Source organism: Aquarana catesbeiana, linkage group LG09 (genome assembly GCF_042186555.1).
Source record: "Aquarana catesbeiana isolate 2022-GZ linkage group LG09, ASM4218655v1, whole genome shotgun sequence".
Classification (NCBI taxonomy): Eukaryota; Metazoa; Chordata; class Amphibia; order Anura; family Ranidae; genus Aquarana; species Aquarana catesbeiana.
Window position 1 is genome coordinate 281,546,211 of NC_133332.1, and position 26,103 is coordinate 281,572,313.

At 44.3% G+C, this 26,103-nt stretch overlaps 1 protein-coding gene across 1 annotated transcript in view; it reads left to right on the top strand.

Moving 5' to 3' along the window:
- Nucleotides 1–26,103, top strand: part of LOC141108609 (steroidogenic factor 1-like) — a 464,304-nt gene that overhangs the window by 100,015 nt on the left and 338,186 nt on the right.

Below are 26,103 nucleotides of genomic sequence, written 5' to 3' on the forward strand. Positions count from 1 at the left end.
CAATATCTCAATCAAACACATGTAGTTGAGTTCAAATAAATTCCATCATGAATATGCCACTATAGTAAAGTGCTGGGTGCTTCACATCCCAATATCACTCCAAAAAGTGCTCCAGTGTAGAAAGAACTGCTCCTGAGTGTGAAAAAACCGCCTCTTATCAAACGGAAAATAGATTTCCATTGCAGGGTTCAAACGCAGCCTGCAATCACTGCTTCCCAGTGAGAATGTCTTCACAGCCCTCTCACAGCAGCATTATCCATCCTCCAATTCCAGAAGATGCCAAATGTGTCGGATGGAGTGCATGTGTGACGTCATTGCGGCTGGTAGGATGGGTGACACCGCAGCCAGCTTACATAGTTACATAGTTTCATAGTTAGTCAGGTTGAAAAAAAAGACACAAGTCCATCTAGTGCAACCATAAAAATAAATAAAAAATAATATCATACAATCCCATATACTCAATCCTATACCCATAGTTGATCAAGAGGAAGGCAAAAAACTCAAAGCATGATCCAATTTGCTACAGCAGGGGAAAAAATGTATTCCTAATCCCCCCGAGAGACAATTGGATTTTTCCTGGATCAACTTTACCTATAAATGTCAGTACCCAAATATATTATGTACATTTAGGAAAGAATCAATCTACTAAGCTGGCCAGAACCACCTCTGGAGGGAGTCTATTCCACATTTTCACAGCTCTTACTGTGTAGAAAACTTTCAATATTTGGAGATGAAATCTCCTTTCCTCTAGGCATAAAGAGTGCCCCCTTGTCCTATGTGTTGTTCGTAAAGTGAATAACTCAACACCAAGTTCACTATATGGACCCCTTATATATTTGTACATGTTGATCATATCCCCCTTAATCTCCTCTTCTCAAGAGAGAATAAATTCAGTTCCTTTAATCTTTCCTCATAGCTGAGTTCCTACATGTCAGTGGACAGTCACTTTGGTTGCCCTTCTCTGCACTTTCTCCAGTTTCCCGATATCCTTTTTGTGAACTGGTGCCCAAAACTGAACTGCATATTCCAGATGAGGTCTTACTAATGATTTGTACAGGGGCAAAATGATATCTCTCTCTGGAGTCCATACCTCTCTTAATACAAGAAAGGACTTTGCTCGGTTTGGAAACCGCAGCTTGGCATTGCATGCTGTTATTGAGTTTATGATCTACCAAAACCCCCAGACCCTTCTCCACTATGGATCCCCCCAGTTGTACTCACCCTAGTATGCATGATGCATGCATATTCTTAGCCCCCAAGTGCATAACTTTACATTTATTAACATTAAATCTCATCTGCCACATAGTCGACCAATTAGACAGTGAGGTTGGCTTGTAAATTGGAGACATCCTGTAAGGACGTTATTCCACTGCATAACTTGGTGTCATCAGCAAAGACTGAAAGGGTACTTTTAATCCCAGCCCCAATTTAATTTACAAAGCTATTAAAAATTAAGTCCCAACACTGAACCTTGGGGTACACCACTGATAACCTTAGACCATTCCGAAAATGAATCATTAACCACTACACTCTGAATTCGGTCTATTAGCCAGTTTTCTATCCATTTACAAACTGATATTTCCAAGCCTGTAGACTTTACCTTACACATGAGCTGTGTGTGGGGAACTGTATCGAAAGCTTTTGCAAATTCCAAGTACACCACGTCTACAGCCACCCCTCTGTCCAAGGTCTTACTTACCTCTTCATAAAAATAAATCAGATTTGTTTGACAACAAATGACAACTTCTGTCTTTCATGAATCCATGCTGTCTGTTGCTTAAAATATTTTTTTTTCCAGCAAGAACTCATCTATGTGGTCTTTTATTAAACTCTCCCATATCTTCCCAACTATAAAAGTTAAACTAACAGGTCTATAGTTACTTGGTAAAGACTTTGCTCCCTTTTTAAATATAGGCACCCAATTGGCCCTATGCCAATCCAGTGGTACTACTCCAGTCATTAATGAGTCCCTAAAAATTACCGCACAGGTGTATAAACCACACCCCAATTTAAGAGGGGAGTTTGAGGAAAAAACTTTTTTTTAAAATAAACCACTATAAAGCAAAATAATGGTCAGTGAGCATCAATGCAGCCTGATTAGTGCCCATCTGCAGCTTCAATGCAGCCTGATCTGTGCCCATCTGCAGCTTCAGTGCAGCCTGATCTGTGCCCATCTGCAGCTTCAGTGCAGCCTGATCTGTGCTCATCTGCAGCCTGATCTGCGCCCATCTGCAGCCTGATCTGCGCCCATCTGCAGCCTGATCTGTGCCCATCTGCAGCCTGATCTGTGCCCATCTCCCCCATCAATGCAGCTCACCATCTCTAATCTCTCACAGGAAATCACTGAGCTCATCTCCTGTTTACTTGGCTCTCAGTTGGCAGTCACATACACAGTCCCGTCTCTGCCATCGGCATTGGACCAGCTCCTGTGATAGACAGAACACTGGTCCAATGCCGGTGGCGGAGGTGGGACTGTGTGTGTGACGTGAGAGCCGAGTTAGAGCCAAGTGAGAGCCGAGTGGAGAGCAGAGTGGAGAGGAGATGATGGCTCGGTGAATTCTGGCGGCACTCGTCCCCCTCCGAGGTACGCTGTCGGTGTATAACACACACCCGTGATTTCCCCCCTATTTTCAGGGGGAAAAAGTGTGTGTTATACACCGATAAATACAGTAGATACAATGGCTTTGAAATGACAGAGCACAATTCGTTTAGTATCTGTGGGTGGATACCATCTGGTCCAGGTGCTTTATCCACCTTTATTCTGTCTAAATATTTCTGGACCATATCACTTTTGAGCCATTGTGGATCATTTGGGGCTGTGTCTATACCACCCCCATGATGGATTCGAGCTCTCTAATGCTCCTTTGTATACACAGAACTGAAGAACGTATTTAATAAATTTGCCTTCTCTTTGTCCCTAGTCACCCACTCTAGATTATTTTGTAAAGGGCCTACATGCTCAGACCTAATCTTTAGTAGTACTATCAGGAACCATGAATCAGACCGAGACAGAAGTATAGTTAAAACACACTTGTTTAACAATAATAATAAGGTAAACGGAGTAAACTAAATCAAAACAAGCCAGATTTCAGAAACCGGATCAGGTAGTCAGCCAAGCAAATGTCAGAGAGCCAGAGATAAACTGTAGTATTACAGAAAGCAGGATCAGGAGCCAGAAGGAACGTCAGCCGAGCAAGTCTTCAACAGGAACGCAGTAGAAAGTCTCTGTGATGTTGAGAAAGGTGAAGGTAGAGATCAAGTGAGCTGGACGGCTTTAAGTAGGCAGGACTGACGAGCAGAATCAACAACAGCTGGGTAACTTTGGAGAGAGATGGGAGCTGGCAATTAGCCGACAGCTGAGTGGCCAGCTCAGAGAAGGAAGGGCTGAGCCCAGCCCTGACACTTGATTTCCCTTTTACATATTCTGTTATATTCTTTATAACAGTTAAACGACAATAGTGTTCCTTTATTATTATATTTTTTAAAAGTTATTTTCGTATTGTTTATAGCTTTTTTAACTTTGGCCATAAGCCACATAGGTTTTATTTTTAGCCTTTTAAACTTATTGCCCATGGGAATATACTTTGCAGTGAGTTCACAAAACAGTCTTTTTGAAGAATTCCCATTTCTATTCTGTGTTCATCAATGCCAATATTCCCTCCCAGTCTAAGTCCTGGGTTTTTATCCAGGAGATTAAAATCCACCACCATCTAATAGGTAAATATGACAGATTCCCATTGCAGCAAAAAGAAATGGCATATCTCTTTAACTACTTCAATACAGGGCACTTACACCCCCTTCCTGCCCAGACCAATTTTCAGCTTTCAGTGCTCTCACACTTTGAATGAAAATTACTCAGTCATGCAATACTGTACCCATATGAAACTTGTGTCCATTTTTTCACACAAATAGAGCTTTCTTTTGGTGGTATGTAATCACTAGTGGGTTTTTTATTTTTTGTGCTATAAATAAAAAAGACCCTAAATTTTGTGAAAAAAATGCCTTTTTCTTTGTTTCTGTCATAAAATTTTGCAGATTAGTAATTTTTCTTGATAAATTTTGGCCAAAATTTATACTGCTGCATATCTTTGGTAAAAATAACCCAAATTAGTGTATATTATTTGGTCTTTGTGAAAGTTATAGAGTCTACAAACTATGGTGCCAGTCACTGAAAATTGATCACATCTGATCACACCTGATGTACTAAAGGCCTCATTTCTTGAGACACTAACAAGTCAGGAAAGTACAAATACCCCCCAAATTACCCCTTTTTAGAAAGTAGACATTCCAAGGTATTAAGTAAGTAGCATGGTGAGTTTTTTTAAGTTGTAATTTTTTCCCACAATTCTTTGCAAAATTAAGATTTTATTTATTTATTTTTTTTTTTACAGAATTGTCATGTTAACAGGTTATTTCTCTCACAGAGCATATGCATACAACAAATTACACCCCTAAATACATTCTGCTACTCTTACCGAGTATGGCAATACCACATGTGTGAGACTTTTACACAGCCTGGCCACATACAAAGGCCCAAAATTGAAGTAGCACCTTCAGGCATTCTACGAGCATAAATGACACATCTCATTTCTCAACTACCTATTACAATTTTGAAGGCCCTGGAGCAACAGGACAATAAAATTGCCCACAAAATGACTCCATTTTGGAAAGCAAAGACCCCAACGTATAATCTATGAGGCATAATGAGTCTTTTGAATGGTTAATTTTTTTCCAGAAGTTTTTGGAAAATGTGGAAAAAAATGAAAACGCATTTTTTTTCCACAAAGTTGTCCGTTTATCAGATATTTCCAACACATAGCATGTACATAGCAAAGATGACACCGCAAAATACATTCTGCTACTCCTTGTGAGTATAGCGATATCACATGTGTGAGACTTTTACACAGCCTGGCCACATACAAAGGCCCAACATTGAAGTAGCACCTTCAGGCTTTCTACAAGCATAAATTACACATCTCATTTCTCAACCACCTATTACAATTTTGAAGGCCCTGGAGCACCAGGAAAATGGAATCGCCCACAAAATGACCCAATTTTGGAAAGCAAACACCCCAATGTATAATCTATGAGGCATAATGATTCTTTTGAACGGTTCATTTTTTTTAGAAGTTTTTGGAAAATGTGGAAAACACATTTTTTTTTACACAAAGTTGTCAATTTATAAGATATTTCCAACACATAGCAAATACATAGCAAAAATGACACCCCAAAATACATTCTGCTACTCCTCCTGAGTATGGCGATACCACATGTATGAGCCTTTTACACATCCTGGCCACATACAGAGGACCAACATCCAAGTAGCACCATCAGGCGTTCTAGGAGCATAAATTACATATATAATTTCCTGGCAACCTATCATTTTTGAATGCCCTTCATATTTCTAACACATAGCATGTACATACCAAAAATTACGATCCAAAATAAATTCTATTGCGGAAAGGGTAAAAAAAAAAAAGCATTACCTCTGCTTTTAGTAGTGTCCACAGAGGAGAGCACTCGTCCAGGCAGCAGGCAGGGATGTGCTTAGTGACAGCAATAGTAATTATCCAGGCAGCAGGCAGGAATATTGTCTATAGTCAGAACAAGGATATTGTCAGCACAGCACAGTCCATAGAAATTGTCCAGGCAGAGACAGTCAGCACAGCCATAATATTGGTCCTGGTACACTGTTACCTGCAGACACTTATTATTGTACCGCTCTCCAGCCCTTCATAAACATACTGCCTCTTCCTACAGCTAATTATTTGCATAGTCCAGGTAGCAGGCAGAGGTGTGGTCCATTCATGCGGCAGGCAGAGGCATGATGGCAGTAAGTCAGCAGCAGGCTTCGCCTACCCAAATCTCTATGAAGTATCCGGACTCCAGACCCTAATCCGGAAATTCCGAAACCCGGAGAAAACAAAATAAAATTGTTTTCTCCATCTGGAAAAACAATTCTGGAGCCCCTCAACATATGTGAGACCTCTGTGTACTACAGTAGCAGGGCAACAGATCAGTCCAAGCGGTAGGCAAAAGCATAGTCTATAAAACAGGCCAGGGTCAGTTCACATGCAAGCAGTCCAAATGGTGGGCAGAAGCGTAGTTGATAAAACAGGCCATGGTCAGTTCACGTGGAAGCAGTCCAAACGGTAGGCAGAGGCATAGTCACAAAACAGGCCAGGGTCAGTTCACGTGGAAGAAGTCCAAATGGTAGGCAGAGGCATAGTCGAAAAACAGGCCAGGGTCAGTTCACATGGAAGGCAGTGGCATGGTTATTTGGGGAAGCATGGAAAATGGTCAGCACAGATGATGAAAATGGGAAAATGGTTAAAAATATGGGCTAATATTTTAGGGATGTATGATAAAGTTGGAAACATTCACCAAGGCAAAGACCAGGTTGGGAGGGACACTGGGGATAATGGTAGCTGGTATCTCTTCAAAACCCTCTTTTGCTGCACACGCGACATCTTTTTTTGCCGTCTTCGGCCTGCTTCTGATGGTGGAATGTTGTATGGGAAGTTGCGCTCATGAAGTCGGCTAACAGCCTCAGAGCGAAGGTCTTCTGGGGGGTGTCTTTGTTGATAGATGAGGGATGTGACAACTTCTTCTATGAATTTTAGGAAGGGGGCGGCGCTTTCCGTGGATTTGGTGTAGACTATGTAGGAATTATAAATGGCCAAATGGATGAGGTAAATTGCTACCTTCTTGTACCAGAATCGAGACCTCCTTATTGACAAATAGGGCTGAATCATTTGATCACTGAAATCCACCCCCATGTAGAGATTGTAATCTTGGACACATGTTGGCTTTTCAATGGGTCCTCGTCTTCTTTGAACCTCAATTGTAGTATCGTCATGGATGGTGGACATCATGTGCATGGCCCTTTTATCCTTCCACCTCAAGGCCAGCACCTCATTGCATCTCAATGTTGCTCTTTCCCCCCTTCGCAGCTTTTTGTTCGCTAGAGATTGTGGGAAGCCCTTCCTATTCTTTCTGAAGGTTCCGCAGGCCTGGGTTTTTGAGATGTATAAGTGTTTGAAAAGGGGCAGGCTGGTGTAGAAGTTGTCAAGGTATATGTGATATCCTTTGTTCAGAAGTGGGTATGCCAAGTCCCATACAATCTTTCCAGTTGTGCCCATGTAGGCTGGGCACTCAGGGTGCTGGAGCTGGAAATCTCTTCCTTCATATATGCGGAAAGCATACAGATATCCCGTGACTCTGTCACAGAGCTTGTAAAATTGTATTCTGTATCTGGCCCTTTTGCTAGGAATGTATTACTTTATTCCTCCTGTAAAGGGTACCAGGGACTCATCTACACATATATTCTGATTGGGGACATCAAGAGAGTTCTGCAAATCGTTGGGAAAAGAAATTTATCAGTGGGCGAATTTTATATAACTTGTCTTAATTTGGATGATTGCGGGGAGGGCACTGGGTGTTGTCGCTGAAATGAAGAAAGTGCATTATCATCTCATATCGGGACCTGGACATTACAGCAGAATAAATGGACATGTGGTGGATGGGGTTGGTGGACCAATAGGCACGTCCTTCATTTTTTTTTGTAAGCCCCATGTTTATGGTGAGGCCCATAAACAATTTGAACTCCTCCAAATTCAGATCTCTCCACTCAAATGGATGGCATATGATGATTGGGGGTTGTTAGTAATATACTGCTGGGCGTATAAATTGGTCTGGTCCACAATAAATTGCAGCAAAGTGTCAGGCAAAAACAGATAAAAACAATCGATCTCTGTGAAATTTTGGGTGTTGGCCTGCACACCTGGCTGTTTCTGTGAAAAAGGGAATAATTGGTGATCCTGAGCCGGCAGGCATGTAAGTAGAGGCCCTGGCTCTTGGGGGACGTGACACTCCAGTATTTGGGGGACCTGAATTTCCTGTGCTAGGCGTGATGTGGCAGCACTGGTACTGGGCCTGGGCATTTGTTCCTGGGGCCTATTGCTGGCGGCAGTGCTGGTACTGGGCCTGGGAATTTGTTCTTGGGGCCTATTGCTTGCGGCAGCACTGGTACTGGGCCTGGGAATATAATCCTGGTTGCTGGCGGCTGCCTGGTTTCCAGAGTGCCGTGCCCTTTTAGGAGGGACCCATTCTTCCTTCGAATCATTTGCCGATTCACTATTTTCAATCTGTTCAAATGCCGAATTTGATTCTGAATCAGAATTTGAATCTGATGAGAATTCCCCGCTGCTCTCACCAGTCATGGAGAGGATCTGGAATGCCTCCTCACTAGTATATAATCTTTTAGACATGACGCTGATGGCTGTGTGACAGGTGGCAGGTGACGGTAACTGATGGGCTGTGCGATGGGTGGCAGGTGACGTTCACTGATAGGTGACGACGGTGTGACGGGTGATGATCACTGATGGGTGACAGGCCATTGACGGTGACGGGTGATGGGTGATGGTCACTGATGGGTGACAGTCACAGACAGGTGACAGGCCACGGTCACTGATGGGTGATGGTTGCACCGCTGACAGTCACTGATGGGTGACGGGCGATGGGTGACAGGGACGGTCACTGATGGGTGACGGGTGCACCGATGACGGTTACTTATGGGTGACGGGTGATGGGTGACAGGTGATAGGGCGCGGTCAATGATGGGTGACGGGTGCACCGCTGATGGTCACTGATGGCAGTCTCTTATGTGACAGGTGCACTTTATGGGGTGACTGTGGTGACTGTTGGGTGACATTGGGGGGGGCGATGGGACAAGCGTTGTGCTTGGTGCACACACTACAGAGCACAGATGGGTAACTCACTGCTCCTGGCTCTTCTTTCCTCACACTGGAAACATTGTGTGAGGAGGGAAGAGGCGGTAACAGCTAGTTACCGGTCTGTGTTTACATTTAGTGATCAGCTGTGAAAGGATCACAGCCGATCACGTGGTAAACAGCCCCCGACCAGCCGGTTTACCAGCGTTGGTGATGAGCAGTGTTCCTGGGAACATGCTGCCATCGACGTGCACGCGCAGTGTGCTCACGATTGATCGCATGCGCCGTGCAAAGTGGGGAGGTACCATCTGTGATCGGCCATGACTTCATCATGGCCAATCACGTGGCAAACAGCCATGCCCAATGGCTGTTCACCCCCCTCAGAGATGAACAGTGTCTCGTGACACGCCGCCACGGACAGTACAGGGCTGCGCGCACACGATCGCGCACATGCCCTGTTTAAATGGATGGATGTCATATGATGCCCGTCCAGAACGAGAGCCGTGCTGCCCAGCCATCATATGATGGTGGGCGGGCGGCAAGCGGTTAAAACAATCCACAGGTATGGATATTGGGAATCGCAATCAAAGAAAAAAAAAAAGCCGCTCACTCATCTGAGCCAAGCCAGCAGATGTGATGACATCACTGCCTTTGCTCCACCAAGAGCGGATGGTTGTGGATTCTCTTGGATACAATCCCAGTTCTCCCTATGGTGGGTTGAAAAGAGGAGTCTTATGCCATGTACACACGATCAGACATTCCAACAACAAAATCCATGGTTTTATTCCGACGGATGTTGGCTCAAACTTGTCTTGCATACACACGGTCACACAAATCTTGTCGGAAATTACGAACGTCAAGAACGCGGTAACGTACAACCAGGTCCGGATTTGCCACAAGGCCACCGAAGCCAGGCCTCGGGGCGGCAGTGGTGCAGGGGCTGCGCCGCTCCTGCGGTGACTTCGCGGCCGCCCCCCCCCTTCAGGCTGCCTGTTAATGTCGATTAAGGGCACCGGTGCCCTTAGAAATGATGGCCGCGAGCCGCCCACTACTGCGCATGCGCCGTTCCGAAGCCGGCCGGGCTCGGGAAAGCTCGTATGCGCTCGGCTGGGCGGCGCATGCGCAGTAGCGTGATTGCGCTGCCCGGCGCCATTTTTGAAAAGATCGAAGAGTAATGTCAGCGGTGCGGCGGCGGGGGGAGAGAGATGACATCTCTCATTGCCCGCACCGCTGTTCCACCCTCCTCCATCTGGTGGCAGCCAGGCAGCATGGCAAGTGACATCAACATGTGGTGGCTGCCAGGCAGCATGGCAAGTGACATCTCCATCTGGTGGCAGTGTGGCAAGTGACATCTCCATCTGGTGGCAGCATGGCAAGTGACATCCCCATCTGGTGGCAGGCAGCGTGGCAAGTGGCATCTCCATCTGGTGGCAGCGTGGCAAGTGACATCCCCATCTGGTGGCAGGCAGCGTGGCAAGTGGCATCTCCATCTGGTGGCAGCGTGGCAAGTGACATCCCCATCTGGTGGCAGCGTGGCAAGTGGCATCTCCATCTGGTGGCAGCGTGGCAAGTGACATCCCCATCTAGTGGCAGGCAAGTGGCAACTCCATCTGGTGGCAGGCAGCGTGGCAAGTGGCATCTCCATCTGGTGGCAGCGTGGCAAGTGACATCCCCATCTGGTGGCAGGCAGCGTGGCAAGTGGCATCTCCATCTGGTGGCAGCGTGGCAAGTGACATCCCCATCTGGTGGCAGCGTGGCAAGTGGCATCTCCATCTGGTGGCAGCGTGGCAAGTGACATCCCCATCTGGTGGCAGCGTGGCAAGTGACATCCCCATCTGGTGGCAGGCAGCGTGGCAAGTGGCATCTCCATCTGGTGGCAGCGTGGCAAGTGACATCTCCATCTGGTGGCAGCGTGGCAAGTGGCATCTCCATCTGGTGGCAGCGTGGCAAGTGACATCTCCATCTGGTGGCAGCGTGGCAAGTGACATCCCCATCTGGTGGCAGGCAGCATGGCAAGTGAAATCCCTATCTGGTGGCAGGCAGCGTGGCAAGTGACATCTCCATCTGGTGGCAAGTGACATCTCCATCTGGTGGCAGGCATAGTGGCAAGTGACACGCACAGGGCTCCCGATGATTCTGCATTATGGTGAGTTGAACTATTTCATTTTACATTACAATGTAATGATAGAAGTAATGTGTTTCAATTATCCTGACACCATAACAACCATGGTGCTGGGGATGATTGAAGCACTAACACCAGCCATTGCCCTGAAAAATTGCCAGCGAAAAATCCTTACCCCTCGCGCGCTTACCCTGAAGTATTTTTAGTCTGTACAATTAAAGTCAGTTATTTTCAGTGTTCTCGTGTATGGAGATATGTTTTTAACTGATCTATTGTAGCAGTCATCGATAAAGGACAAGACTGGTGGTGTGTGTGTGTGGGGGGGGGGGGCGGCATTGAAGGACCCGGCCTTGGGGCGGCAAAGGGAGTAAATCCGGGCCTACGTACAACACGTACGACGAGCCGAGAAAAATTAAGTTCAATAGCCAGTGCGGCTCTTCTGCTTGATTCCGAGCATGCGTGGAACTTTGTGTATTGGAATTGTGTACACATGATTGGAATTTACGACAACGGATTTTGATGTCGGAAAATTTGAGATCCAGATCTCAAATTTTGTGTGACGGAAATTCCGATGGAAAATGTCCGATGGAGCCTACACACGGTTGGAATTTCCGACAACAAGTTCCCATCGAACATTTTCCATCGGAAAATCTGACCGTGTGTACGGGGCATAAGTCTGCATTGCCTGATTTGACATTCTGTTGATTCAGAGGTCAGTTCCAAGGTGAGCAACTTTGACACTGGAGCACACTGTGTGAATTATGTTTTAAAAAGTACACTGATGGATGCATTACACTGATTTATTGCTAGAAAATTACTTAGAACCCCCAAACATTAATATTTTTTTAATGCAGAGGTCCTAGAGAATAAACTTTTGGGTGTTGCAATTGTTTATATCACACGGTATTTGCGCAGCGGTTTTTCAAAAGCAATTTTGTGGGAAAGAGCACATTTCAATTAATTTTAATAATTAACCAATTAACCACTTGCTTACTGGGCACTTAAACCCCCCTCCTGCCCAGACCAATTTTCAGCTTTCAGCGCTGACGCACTTTGAATGACAATTGCGCGGTCATACAACACCACTGTACCCAAATTTTTATAATTTTTTTTTCCCACAAATAGATCTTTCTTTTGGTGGTATTTAATCACAGCTGGGATTTTTATTTTTTGCTAAACAAACAAAAAAAAGATGGAAAATTCTGAAAAAAAAAAATCATGTTTCATAGTTTGTTATAAAATTTTGCAAACAGGTAATTTTTCTCCTTCATTGATATGCGCTGATAAGGCGGCACTGGTGGGCACTGATAGGCTGTACTGATGGGCACTGATAGGCACAGTTAAGGCGGCACTGATAGGCTCAGTTAAGGCGGCACTGATAGGCACAGATAAGGTGGCACTGATGGGGACAGATAAGGCAGTATGGATGGGCACAGATAAGGTGGCACTGATGGCCACTGATGGGCCCTGATAGGTGGCACTGATGGGCACTGATAGGTACCACTGATAGGTGGCACTGATGGGCAGCACTGATGGGCACTGATGGGCGGCACTGATGGGCACTTATGGGCCATGGTAGGTGACACTGATGGGCACTGATAGGTGGCACTGATGTGCAGCAATGTTGAGGCACTGATTGTGGGCACTGATAGGTGGCACTGTGGACACTGATGGGTGGCACTGTGGGCACTGATGGGTGGCACTGTCGGACTGATGGGTGGCGCTGGTGGGCACTGTTGGCGGCACTGCTGCCTATTGCTAGGTGGCTCTGGCAGGGGGCACAGGTGGGCACTGAGGATATGAATCAGCTCGCCGTGATCAGGACTGATGTCCCTCTGATTGGCTTTCTTTTCCTCCTCAAACTGTCAGTGCGAGAAAAAATAGCTGATTACCGTCTCTGTTGACATCACATGATCAGCTGTCATTGGCTGACAGCTGATCATGTGTTAAGGGGTCGGGATAGACCCCTTACTCCGATCTGTGATCAGGTGAGTCTCATAAACTCGCTGATCACAGAGCGTGCCGCGTGCGCCCTGCAGGGGGCGCGCAGGCCGCTCGTGCACGGGACAACGTCAATGGATGTAGTCCCGGCAAAGCAGGTCCGCACTGTAGCCATCATTCGGCTATAGCATGGATCTTAAGTGGTTAAAAAACGTTATAATACACTTTATAATATCCAAAAGCCCTAATGGTTTGTTTACAACCTGCAAAACCTGAAGTGACAAAATATTCGTCGCTTCCGGTTTTCTAGATCATTGAGATGATCTGGGCTGTTTCGGTTCCCAATCAGCTCTATGGTCAGCCAGGGGAAATGCTGGCTGCAATCCCAGGTTCCCCAGTGGGACGGGAGAACCCGGGATTGTGGCGGAAGGTGACAGGAGGGGTTGGAACCCCATCCCCCAGCTTGTAAAAGCAATGTGATTGCTTTTACAAGAAAGTGCTTCCCCAGCTCTAAAAATGAGCAAAGGCATCATCCCGGTACAAACGTACAGATATGTTGCCTGATGCCAATTGGTAAAGAGCACACTGGTGAATGCATTATAATAATTTGAAGATTTTTTTTGGGGACTGCACACAAATATCTTGATTATAGATGTTTTCAGGGACTGTTATATGCCATATACTGAATGTTATATAGTATGATTTTTTCGTTCTATGTTTAAGCACAAGTTGATTAATTGCTTTGAAGCAATTGTTTGTTTTAGAACCTATGAGCGCAGCACATTTTTTTACAGTAAAACCTTGGTTTCAGAGAACCTTGGTTTGAGAGTGTTTTGCAAGACAAGCTACATTTTTAAATAAATTTTGACTTGATATACAAGCAATGTCTTGATATACAAGTAGCGTCATGTCACAACTGAGTATAAAAGAGAAGAGAGGCACCTCTAAGTGTAGCAATACAGTTAAATTTAATGAAGGTACAGCATTTAGAAACTCACATGGTTAATGATTAGTAGGGATGAGCCGAACACCCCTTGGTTCGGTTCGCAGCAGACGCGAACACCGTTAAAGTCTATGGAACACGAACATGAAAAATCAAAAGTGCTAATTTTAAGGGTTAATATGCAAGTTATTGTCATCAAACGTGTTTGGGGACCTGGGTCCTGCCCCAGGGGACATGTATCAATGCAAAAAAAGTTTTATAAACGGCCGTTTTTTCAGGAGCAGTGATTTTAATAATGCTCAAAGTGAAACAATAAAAGTAAAATATTCCTTTAAATTTTGTACCTTGCGGGTGTCTATAGTATGCCTGTAAAGTGGCGCATGTTTCCCGTGTTTAGAAAGTCCCTGCACAAAATTACATTTCTAAAAGAAAAAAAGTAATTTAAAAGTACTCGCGGCTAATGAATTGTCGGGTCCAGCAATACAGATAAAAGTCATTGAAAAAAACATGGGATGGGATCCCCCCAGTCCATTGCTAGGCCCTTTAGCCTGGTATATGAATATATATATATATATATATATATATATATATATATATATATATATATGAAAAAAGGATGATTTTGATTAATAGTCCCAGCAAAAAATGAAAAGGGTTCAGGTCTTAGCACCAGCAGCCACTCCCTTGGGAGTTGAAGCAAGCTCTGGAAGACAAGGAGTGCTGGGCTGTGGAGAGGGCAGGAGCGGCCAGCTCAGGCTCTCGGCAGCTCACTGAGAGGCTGAGCTGGGTGCTGGTCCAGGCATGTGGGTGGATCCTGACCAAATGGTCGCGATCCTTTCTGAGCCTGGACCGGCTTTGTGATGTTAGCCAACAGCGAGCATCAGACCGCTGTCTGTTGAAAATGGGTCACAGGAGTACAGCCAAACGAGCTGTACTTCCTCTTTAAGACATATGGATTTAGATATTTTCTTTTTGGGCGGACTCAGTTTGTATCTATATTAAAGTGGAGCTCAACCCACATTTGGCACTTTTTGGGGGGAAGGGGGGAGAGGATATCTGTCAAAACCAGGTACCTGCTCCCACTTCAGGGTAAGATCGTTGCACAATGCGTAATTTCCAGCCCCTCCTCCTTCCTCCCTGCTGCATTCTGGGAGACACACAGTTCACAGAAGACAGCGGGACCATTCAGAAAGCACATTATGCGCAGTAGGGAACAGGCTGTGAAGCCGCAAGGCTTCACTTCCTGTTCCCCTTATTGAAGGTGACGGTGCCTGCACCTGTAGCCGATGAACGGATTTGCTTGGGGTGCCGACATCGCAGTATCCCTGGACAGGTAAATTTCCTTATATTAAAGGTCAGCAGCTACAGTATTTTTTTTCCCAGGCTAGAACTCTTCTTTAACCTCCCTGACGGTAATCCCGAGTGTGGCTTGGGGCTAAATTTCAGTCCCATTAGCGGTAACCCCGAGCCACACTCGGGATTACATTGCAGGATTCTGGTGCGGCATTACTTACCTTGTCCCCAAGATCCTGCGATGTCCCCCGCTGTGTCTGCAGGCTCTGTCCTCCTCCGAAGCCTCTCTGTGCCAGGCTCCGTTCCCTGCGAGCGTCACGATGCACGGGGGGCGGAGCCTGGCGGCAAATTAAAAAAAATGTAAAAATCATAACACATACAGTACTGTACTCTTACAGATTACAGTACTGTATGAAATTATTTCACATCCCTTTTGTCCCCAGTGCTTTGGCCCATGCCCTGCTTGCAGTTTTATGTTATATATACTGTTCTTTCTGCCTGGAGACTGGAGATTGTCCATAGCAACCAAAAAAGTGTCCCTTTATGTCAAAAGTGGCTTTAGACCAGCTAGAAAACAGCTATAGTAAATTAGAACACTTGCAGAATTGAGCGATAGTGAATCGTGGGGAAATGTATTTTATTATTATTATATTATTATTTTTTTTAATTATTTATATTTATTTATTATATTATAATTTATGTTTTTGTGTTTCAAACTTCATCATACCCAGGATATCTACTAGACTCTTGTTTGGACAGATTTAAGTGTGTTATTGTTAAGAATTACAGGCCTACAATATAAAACGCTAAATTTCCATGCAAAATAATTGTACCGCTTTCAGCACCTAAAATCCGAAATAATCATACCGCCAGGGAGGTTAATGTGTTAAACTTAATGTTTGCACTGGGTGGCTGGTCTAGTGTGGGACATAGGCACTTACATAAACACACAGATAGCCATATTTATATGGATATAGTTATCTTTATTTTTGATACAAATAATAATATATATTATTTTTGGATATGCTTGCTGGTAGCCATGTACTAATTGCCTGGTGTTTGTTTTCTCTAATGTTTGAGACTAGTTTTGCATTTATGTTGAATGTATTGGTGGATGGAGTACCCCCCAGTCTGATGGGGAGTCAGTACTATCTGAATAAATTATCTTATGAATAATCTTGTTCAAATTTATTTATTTAGTCCTTTGGTAACTCAACCCTAGTGATTGGCTCCTTAAGCAGTATCACAGATAACTTTTCTGAATTTAATACAAATAACATATCAGCTTATGCTAAGCAAATGCTCCTAATTCATTCACTCCTCCTTATCAGAACTGATTGTTCTTTTCAACCTTCATACACAACAAAAGGTATGCCTAGACACTGCATTTAACAGTTGCAGCATTTTGTATTTAGCAGATATTACAGAATTCTTTGTTATCGTGTGAACTAAGACTGCTGCTCATTCCAAAAGAAAGATCTATGTCTCCTTGTATCATTTTGTTAACATGTGTGGAAATGTCTTGTAATGCCCGTATTTTTAATGTACAGCTGTTTGAATGGATGCATGAAGAAGAAGCACATTTATCAAAATTAGAATTAGCAATTTATTTACATTTTGGTTTCTTATTCTCCTTTTCTTATTTTGTCAACTTGTTGGGTTTTTAAATATTTAGGATATATTGAATGGGAGTAAGTTCACTAAGGCTAGGAGTGGGTTCACACTATTGCAAATTAAATGTGGGTTTCCCCGCATCCAATTTGCATAGGAGGAGATTGTGACCAGCTCTCTATGGAGCCATTTCATACATGTCCGCAGCAGCTTAGGTACGAATTGCACAGGAGCCCTGTGCGTCTTTTGGTCTGTTTCAGGTCCAAATTCAGCCAAAAATTTGAGCTGAAATCAGACCTGAAACGGTGAATAGAGACGCACCGGACTCCTGCTGTCATACGCTGCGTTCTCCAGTGTGAACACAGCTGCCCTCTTGTCCAGTGTGAACCCATATTATTGGATGTTCATTGTGAACATAGCTAATTTGCTTTCCTTGTGAATGTTTTTTTTTTTTACAAAGTTGTTTATATCACCCTATATTTTATTAGGTGCGCTTTAAAAAAAAAAAAAAAAAAGAAAGGAAATACTGAGGACTATGTTAAAAATGTTATCTGTGGCAAGGCTTCAGAGTTGCATTATCAGATCTCATAATGTGAGCAAATTACATGCAAATGGCTAGAATTTACTGACAGAATTGGCCCCATTGACTTCATATGTGTTTGCCAACAAAATTTAGACTTTGCACCCTCTGTGAATCAAACACAGGCAGGTTCGTTTTTCTTTGCCTAGACTAAGTTGCTAAGATTAACTTCTCTATTTGTCCTGGTAACCATTGACAAAGACAGAGCGGGGGGGGGGGGGGGGATTTTCAGTTGTCACTAGAAGGAAAAATGAGGAGAAATCTTCCAACAGGGAAAATAGGAATATTTCTTCTCATTTCTTAAATATGAATACATAGTTCTTTAGATTTTCTTTTAGATATGCATGCATACATATATGAGCTGTTGTAAAGAATATTATTCTTAATATTATATATAAACAATTATATACTATTTATTCTAAAAAACTTGTTTTGCTGTATAATTTCTAATTTCATATAGAGGGAAGCCATAACTGCTTTCTGCATGTATGCTGCTTCCTGCTTGACAGCGGTATGCAAACTACTAGAGAAGTAGATACTTCTTCCTTTGCCAGGTGAATAGTCACTACATGCTGTTGCTGTTACTTTATAGTAATCAAGTCATGTGTTTTCAATAGATTTCAAAACACTATTAGATAAGCACCTGAACGACCGCAACATACAGGGATATACAATGTAATACTAACATACAGTATCTCTTAAACGTGAGTACACCCCTCATATTTTTGTAAATATTTTATTATATCCTTTTATGTGACAACACTGAAGAAATGACACTTTGCTACAATGTAAAGTAGTGAGTGTACAGGTTGTATAGGTTGCTGTCCCCTCAAAATAACTCAACACACAGCCATTAATGTCTAAACCGCTGGCAACAAAAGTGAGTACACCCCTAAGTGAAAATGTCCAAATTGGGCCCAATTAGCCATTTTCCCTCTACGGTGTCATGTGACTTGTTAGTGTTACAAGGTCTCAGGTGTGAATGGGGAGCAGGTGTGTTAAATTTGATGTTATCACTCTCACTCTCTCATACTGGTCACTGGAAGTTTAACATGGCACCTCATGGCAAAGAACTCTCTGAGGATTTGAAAAAAAAAAATCTTTGCTCTACATAAAGATGACCTAGGCTGTAAGAAGATTGCCAAGACCCAGAAAACGAGATGCAGTATGGTGGCCAAGACCATACAGCGGTTTAACAGGACAGATTCCACTCAGAATAGGCCTTGCCATGGTTGACCTAAGATGTTGAGTGTATGTGCTCAGCGTCATATCCAGAAGTTGACTTTGGGAAATAGATGCATGAGTGCTGCCAGCATTGTTGCAGAGGTTGAAGGGGTGAGGGGGTCAGCTTGTCAGTGCTCAGACCATACGCCGCACGCTGCATCAAATTGGTCTGCATGGCTGTTGTCCCAGAAGGAAGCCTCTTCTAAAGATGATGCACAAGAAAGCCCACAAACAGTTTGCTGAAGACAAGCAGACTAAGGACATGGATTACTGGAACCATGTCCTGTGGTCCGATGAGACCAAGATAAACTTATTTGGTTCAGATGGTGTGAAGCACGTGTGCAACCAAGTGAGGAGTATAAAGACAAGTGTGTCTTGCCTACAGTCCTGGTGGGAGTGTCATGGTCTAGGGCTGCATGATTGCTGTCGGCACTGGAGAGCTACAGTTCATTGAGGGAACCATAAATGCCAACATGTACTGTGACATGCCGAAGCAGAGCATGATCCTCTCCCTTCAGAGACTGGGCCGCAGGCAGTATTCCAACATGATAAAGACCCCAAACATAACTCCAAGACGACCACTGCCTTGCTAAAGAAGCTGAATGGTAAAGGTAATGGACTGGCTAAGCATGTTTCCAGACCTAAACCCTATTGAGCATCTGTGGGGCATCCTCAAACGGAAGGTGGAAGAGTGCAAGGTCCTTAACATCCACCAGCTTGGTGATGTCGTCATGGAGGAGTGGAAGAGGACTCCAGTGGACACCTGTGAAGCTCTGGTGAACTCCATGCCCAAGAGGGTTAAGGCAGTGCTGGAAAATAATGGTGGCCACACAAAGTATTGACACTTTGAGCCCAATTTGGACATTTTCACTTAGGGGTGTACTCACTTTTGTTGCCAGCGGTTTAGACATTAATGGCTGTGTGTTGAGTTATTTTGAGGGGACAGCAAATGTACACTGTTATACAAGCTGTACACTCTCTACTTTACATTGTAGCGAAGTGTCATTTCTTCAGTGTTGTCACATGAAAACATATAATAAAATATTTAGAAAAATGTGAGGGGCGTACTCACTTTTGTGAGATACTGTATAATCACACACATAGGTTGGACTTGATGGACTTGTGTCTTTTTTCAACCTCACCTACTATGTAACTATGTAACTATATATGCAAACAGGCAATTCAAAATTTCAAAGCAAATTGTTTTTACTTCCCTTACATATTATTGGGTGTTGTGAACATAGCTGACTTGCTTTCCTTTTTTTATTCCTTTTTTTTTTTTTTTCGCAAAGTTGTTTATACACTCTATTTTATTAGGTCCACTTGTGCAAGGCTTCAGAGTTGCAATTTTACTCCACAGTGGGGCAGAATGTCCCAAATATCAAGTTCTACAGTATGTTATGTCATATGTTAATGTATATAAAAAAAATGTTTAGCATATAAGGTTTCAAGAATAATATAGAAGAAAGGACAATACACAAGTTTTTTAATTATTTTGAGCCTGCATGGAACTTATACCAGTTTTTTTGTTAACGCATATCTTGCAAATTAGTTACATAGTTACATAGTTGGTGAGGTTGAAAAAAGACACACGTCCATCAAGTCCAACCTATGTGTGTGATTATGTGTCAGTATTACATTACATATCCCTGTATGTTGCGGTCATTCAGGTGATTATCTAATAGTTTCTTGAAGCTATCAATGCTCCCCGCTGAGACCACTGCCTGTGGAAGGGAATTCCACATCCTTGCCGCTCTTACAGTAAAGAACCCTCTACGTAGTTTAAGGTTAAACCTCTTTTCTTCTAATTGTAATGAGTGGCCCCGAGTCTTATTAAACTCTCTTCTGCGAAAAAGTTTTATCCCTATTCTGGGGTCACCAGTACGGTATTTGTAAATTGAAATCATATCCCCTCTCAAGCGTCTCTTCTCCAGAGAGAATAAGTTCAGCGCTCGCAACCTTTCCTCATAACTAAGGTCCTCCAGACACTTTATTAGCTTTGTTGCCCTTCTTTGTACTTGCTCCATTTCCAGTACATCCTTCCTGAGGACTGGTGCCCAGAACTGGACAGCATACTCCAGGTGCGGCCGGACCAGAGTCTTGTAGAGCGGGAGAATTATCGTTTTATCTCTGGATTTGATCCCCCTTTTAATGCATGCCAATATTCTGTTTGCTTTATTAGCAGCAGCTTGGCATTGCATGCCATTGCTGAGCCTATCATCTACTAGGACCTCCAGGTCCTTTTCCATCCTAGATTCCCCCAGAGGTTCTCCCCCCAGTGTATAGATTGCATTCATATTTTTGCCACCCAAATGCATTATTAGATACATTGGCTAATGCCCTTATTTAATATGCTCTTAAAGCAAACCCATCTCTCTTCCGTATTCTTTGTTCCTAATATTTTATCCCAATTTATGCCTTTTAGCAAGGTTTGTAGTTTAGGGAAGTTGGCTCTTTTGAAATTCAGTGTCTTTGTGTTCCCTTCATGTTTCCTATTTGTGTGATTTATACTGAAACTAATTGACCTGTGATCGCTGTTACCTAAATTGCCCCGTATTTCCACATCTGTGATCAGGTCTGTATTGTTGGTAATCAGTAGATCCAGTAATGTTTTATTTCTAGTTGGTGCGTCTACCATCTGACCCATAAAATTGTCCTGCAAAACATTAAGGAACTGGCGAGCCTTAAATGAATGCGTGGTTCCCTCCGCCCAGTCTATGTCTGGATAATTAAAATCTCCCATTATGATAACACTTCCCATCCTTGCTGCTAATCCAATTTGTGATAGGAAATCCGTCTCCACTTCCTCCCTCAGGTTAGGGGGCCTATAGCATACTCCCAGTATTATTTTCCCCTTAGCTTCATCCCTTTGGAGCTCTACCCATAAGGATTCCACCTCCTCTCTAGCTCCCTCAGTGATGTCATCTCTCACATTCGCTTGTACATTATTCTTGATATATAGGCATACCCCTCCCCCTTTTTTACCCTCTCTATCCTTGCGGTATAGGGTATACCCTTGAATGTTTGCCAGCCAATCATGAGAGCTGTTGAACCAGGTCTCTGAAATTCCCACAAAATCCAAATCCTCCTTGTACAACAGTATCTCTAGTTCACCCATCTTGTCCGCCATGCTCCTGGCATTGGTGAACATGCCACATAGTTTAGACCGGTCGCATATTGTCCTCGTATTGGGTGTTTCAAAATTGCAACTAGGACTTGCTACTATACTCACCTTGTGTTTTTGTGCTTTGGTTAACCTACCACTAATGCCCCCAATACTACCCTCTGGAATATCTTCCGTGCTGGCTATCACTGTCTCTGGACCCTGCCCTAATCGCCTAGTTTAAAAACCCCTCTAACTTTTTGGCCATCTTCATTCCCAGCAGATCTGCACCCTCCTCTTTTAGGTGCAGTCCGTCCCTTCTATAGTACCGGTTAGCGACTGAGAAGTCAGCCCAGTCCTCCAGGAACCCAAACCCCTCCTTACTACACCAGCTCTTCAGCCACTTGTTTACTTCCCTAATCTCCCTCTGCCTTTCTGGTGTGGCTCGATGTACCGGTAGTATTCCTGAGAATACTACCTTGGAGGTCCTTTTCCTCAATTTAGCACCTAAGTCCCTAAAATCGTTCTTTAGGACACTCCATCTGCCTCTGACTTTGTCATTGGTGCCAACGTGCATCATGACAGCCGGGTCTTCCCCAGCCCCTCCTAGTAATCTGTCCACAAGATCCGTGATGTGCCGAACCCAAGCACCCGGTAGACAACATACTGTTCGGCGCTTCAGGTCTTGGTTACAGATTGCCCTCTCTGTCCTTCTAAGAACTGAGTCCCCTACCACCAGAATCTGTCTTTCCTTTCCCTTTGCTGCCCCCCCACTCTCACTGAAGGAATTCTTCCCCTGGCAGCTAGGAGAGTCCCTCATCTCCAGCAGTGCTGGTCCCTGACTGGTTTCACCAATGTCACTCAATGGAGCGTACTTATTGGGATGCTCCAGTCCTGGATCGGCCTCTCTGGCACTTCCCCCTCTACCCCTCCTGACTGTCACCCATCTACACTTTGCTAGTGCCTGCATCTCTTTGTCTCCACCCGCCTCTGTGCTGGCCCCTGCCGGCACCTGCCGTGTACATTCCTGGCTCACCTTTAGTATGGAGGGACTTCTCAGTGCTGACAGTTGCTTCCCCAGATTCAGAACCTGGGCTTCCAGGGAAACAATGTGCTTACATTTTGCACAGCAGTATTTGTCCTTGATCGGATGATCAAGGAACGCATACATGTGGCAAGATGTACAAAGAGTCGCCTCTCCACACCCGCCGGGCATTGTACCTATTAAATTTAGTGAGGATTTGGGGATTTTACCCTGTCCAAATTACCTAACAGCTAGCTTCCTGGCACTAATACTCAAGACAATACACATAGTTAGTCAGGTTGAAAAAAGACACAAGTCCATATAGTTAAAAAAAAAAAATACAATCCCATATACACATTCCGTCACCCACCGTTGATCCAGAGGAAGGCGAAAAACTCCAGCAATGTTACATCATCGCAGCCAGTAGGGTGGGTGACAATGCAGCCAGGTTACATAGTTAGTCAGGTTGAAAAAAGACGCAAGTCCATCTAGTTTAACCTTAAAAATAAATACATAAATAAAAAAATAATAATATCATACAATCACATATACCCAATCCTATACCCACAGTTGATCCAGAGGAAGGCGAAAAACCCCAGCAAAGCATGCTCCAATATGCTACAGAAAAATTCCTTCCTAATCCCCCGAGAGGCAATCGGATTTTCCCTGGATCAACTTTACCTATAAATGTTAGTACCCAGTTATATTATGTACATTTAGGAAAGAATCCAGGCCTTTTTTAAAGAAATCTATTGAGCTTGCCAAAACCACCTCTGGAGAGGGGAGTCTATTCCACATTTTCACAGCTCTTACTGTGAAGAAACCTTTCTGTATTTGAAGATAAAATCTTTTTTCCTCTAGATGTAAAGAGTGCCCCCTTGTCCTCCGTGATGACCTTAAAATAAATAACTCAACGCCAAGTTCACTATATGGACCACTTATGTATTTGTACATGTTGATCATATCCCCCTTAATCTCCTCTTCTCAAGAGGGAATAGATTCAGTTCCTCTAATCTTTCCTCATAGATGAGCTTCTCCATGCCTCTTATCAGTTTGGTTGCTCTTATCAGTTTGGAAAATTAACATTCCCTACCCTACCCTTTTGTTAAATTACAACTACGCCCAGACTATTTTGATAAAGGTTATGTATGTCTTAGGTATGTGTAAAACACAAGGCCCAATGGGCAATCTTGCCCATCAGGCAATTTCATGTGGCCCTTGCACCTGTCCTGCAGCTGTAGCACCCCTCCCGTCTCCACCCCCACCTTGTCTCAGCATTCGTCAGCAGAGAAGAGAACAGAACTCCTTTCCCAGATCCTGCGCTTCTCCGTACCGCTTTGGAGAGGCTTGTCTCTGCCCCCTCTTTCCTACCTCAGCAGTCATCAGCAGAAAGGAGGACAGAGCTCCTCCTACAGATTCTGCACCTCTCTGTGCAGCCACAACACCCCCTTGTCTCTACCTCCCCTGGTCACAGCATTCAGGAGACTCAGGCAGCTAACTCCAGCCCTCCTCTGGCCCTCCTCCAGACCCTGCACTTTCTATGCGCTACTCCTGTAGGAGTTGCAAATGTCAGGGTTCCCCACTACTGCACAGCCAGTCACATAGCATTTCCTTCTTGCATCCAGACACAGAAAAGCAGTCCTTTAAGCTTGCTTTTGTTGCTTTTTTATTAGGGGATAATAACTTGGATGGGGTTAGGGATTATGTAATGCCCAACTTGACAATAAAACAGAACCAGGGACAACTTCCTTCCCTATTTACAGCTTCCACTTCTTCCTCCTGCACAAAACATGATCATTTGCACAACTCTGTTGGGTTCACTTCTTTGGGAACTAACAGTCTCTCATCAGTTCAGCAACAGATCCATACAGGTTAGAAACTTTCAGTCCCTTGTAGAAAAAAGGCACATGTGGAGTAAACTGCATCCTGCATCGCCATCTGCTTTTCTGTAGACACTAGTCCCAGCTCTACTTCCCGCAGAATTGCTAGCACACCTGGCTGCCACATCACCAGCCCACCTGGCTGCTTCTTCTTCCCAGTCTACCCGACCGACACACACACTGGAGATTTCCCAGGGCAAGGTTGGATGAAGACTTGAGCATACCGCTGTCTTCAAGAGAGACCTGCTACAGCTGGCAGGGTCTCCCCTTGTCCGTCCCTGCACTGTGCTGATCTATTCACTCTGTCTCTCTTTGCCTAGTGCTGCCTCTCCAGAAAGCTTTCCTACAACTGCCTCCTGTGGTAGGATACTCCCAGGCCAGCCTCCCGAGCTCCAGCCCAAGGTAAAACCTGTCCCTGGCAGGGGGTCACTCAAGGGCCACCGACAGACTCCTTAAGCACTGCTTCTCCATCTTCCACCAGACTCCCTGGCTGGCATGGCTCATGTCTATTTAGGGGCTCCTTAGTTCCCTGCCAGGCCCACTCTATACATTGGGGGGAGAACCTCTGGGGGAATCTAGGATGGAAAAGGACCTGGGAGTCCTAGTAGATAATAAGCTCAGCAATGGCATGCAATGCCAGCTGCACCTAACAAAGCATATTGGCATGCATTAAAAAGGGGATCAACTCCAGAGATAAAACGGTAATTCTCCCGCTCTACAAGACTCTGGTCCGGCCGCACCTAGAGTAGGCTGTCCAGTTCTGGGCACCAGTCCTCAGGAAGGATGTACTGGAAATGGAGCAAGTACAAAGAAGGGCAACAAAGTGGTGTAGTGGGTAGCACTCTCACCTAGTAGTAAGAAGGGTCGCTGGTTCGAATCCCACGACACTACCTGCCTGGAGTTTGCATTTTCTCCCTGTGCCTGCGTGGGTTTCCTCCGGGTACTCCGGTTTCCTCCCACACTCCAAAGACATGCTGGTAGGTTAATTGGATCCTGTCTAAAATTGCCCCTAGTATGTATGAATGTGAGTTAGGGACCTTAGATTGTAAGCTCCTTGGGGGTAGGGACTGATGTGAATGTACAATGTATATGTAAAGCGCTGTGTAAATTGACAGCGCTATATAAGTACCTGAACTAAAAAATAATATAAATAAACAAAGCTAATAAAGGGTCTGGAGGATTTTAGTTATGAAGAAAGGTTGCGAACACTGAACTTATTCTCTCTGGAGAAGAGACGCTTGAGAGGGGATATGATTTCAATATACCAATACCATACTGGTGACCCCACAATAGGGATAAAACTTTTTCGCAGAAGAGAGTTTAATAAGACTCGTGGCCACTCATTAAAATTAGAAGAAAAGAGGTTTAACCTTAAACTACGTAGAGGGTTCTTTACTGTGATGCAGCGTACAAACGGGCGGACTTTTCGACCAGACTGGTCCGACGGTCTATCCGACGGACTTTCGGTGGACTTCCGACGGACTTTCCCAACGAACGGACTTGCCTATACACGATCACACCAAAGTCTGACGGATTCGTACATGATGACGTACGACCGGACTAAAATAAGGAAGTTGATAGCCAGTAGCCAATAGCTGCCCTAGCGTTGGTTTTAGTCCGTTGGACAGCATACAGACGAGCGGACTTTTC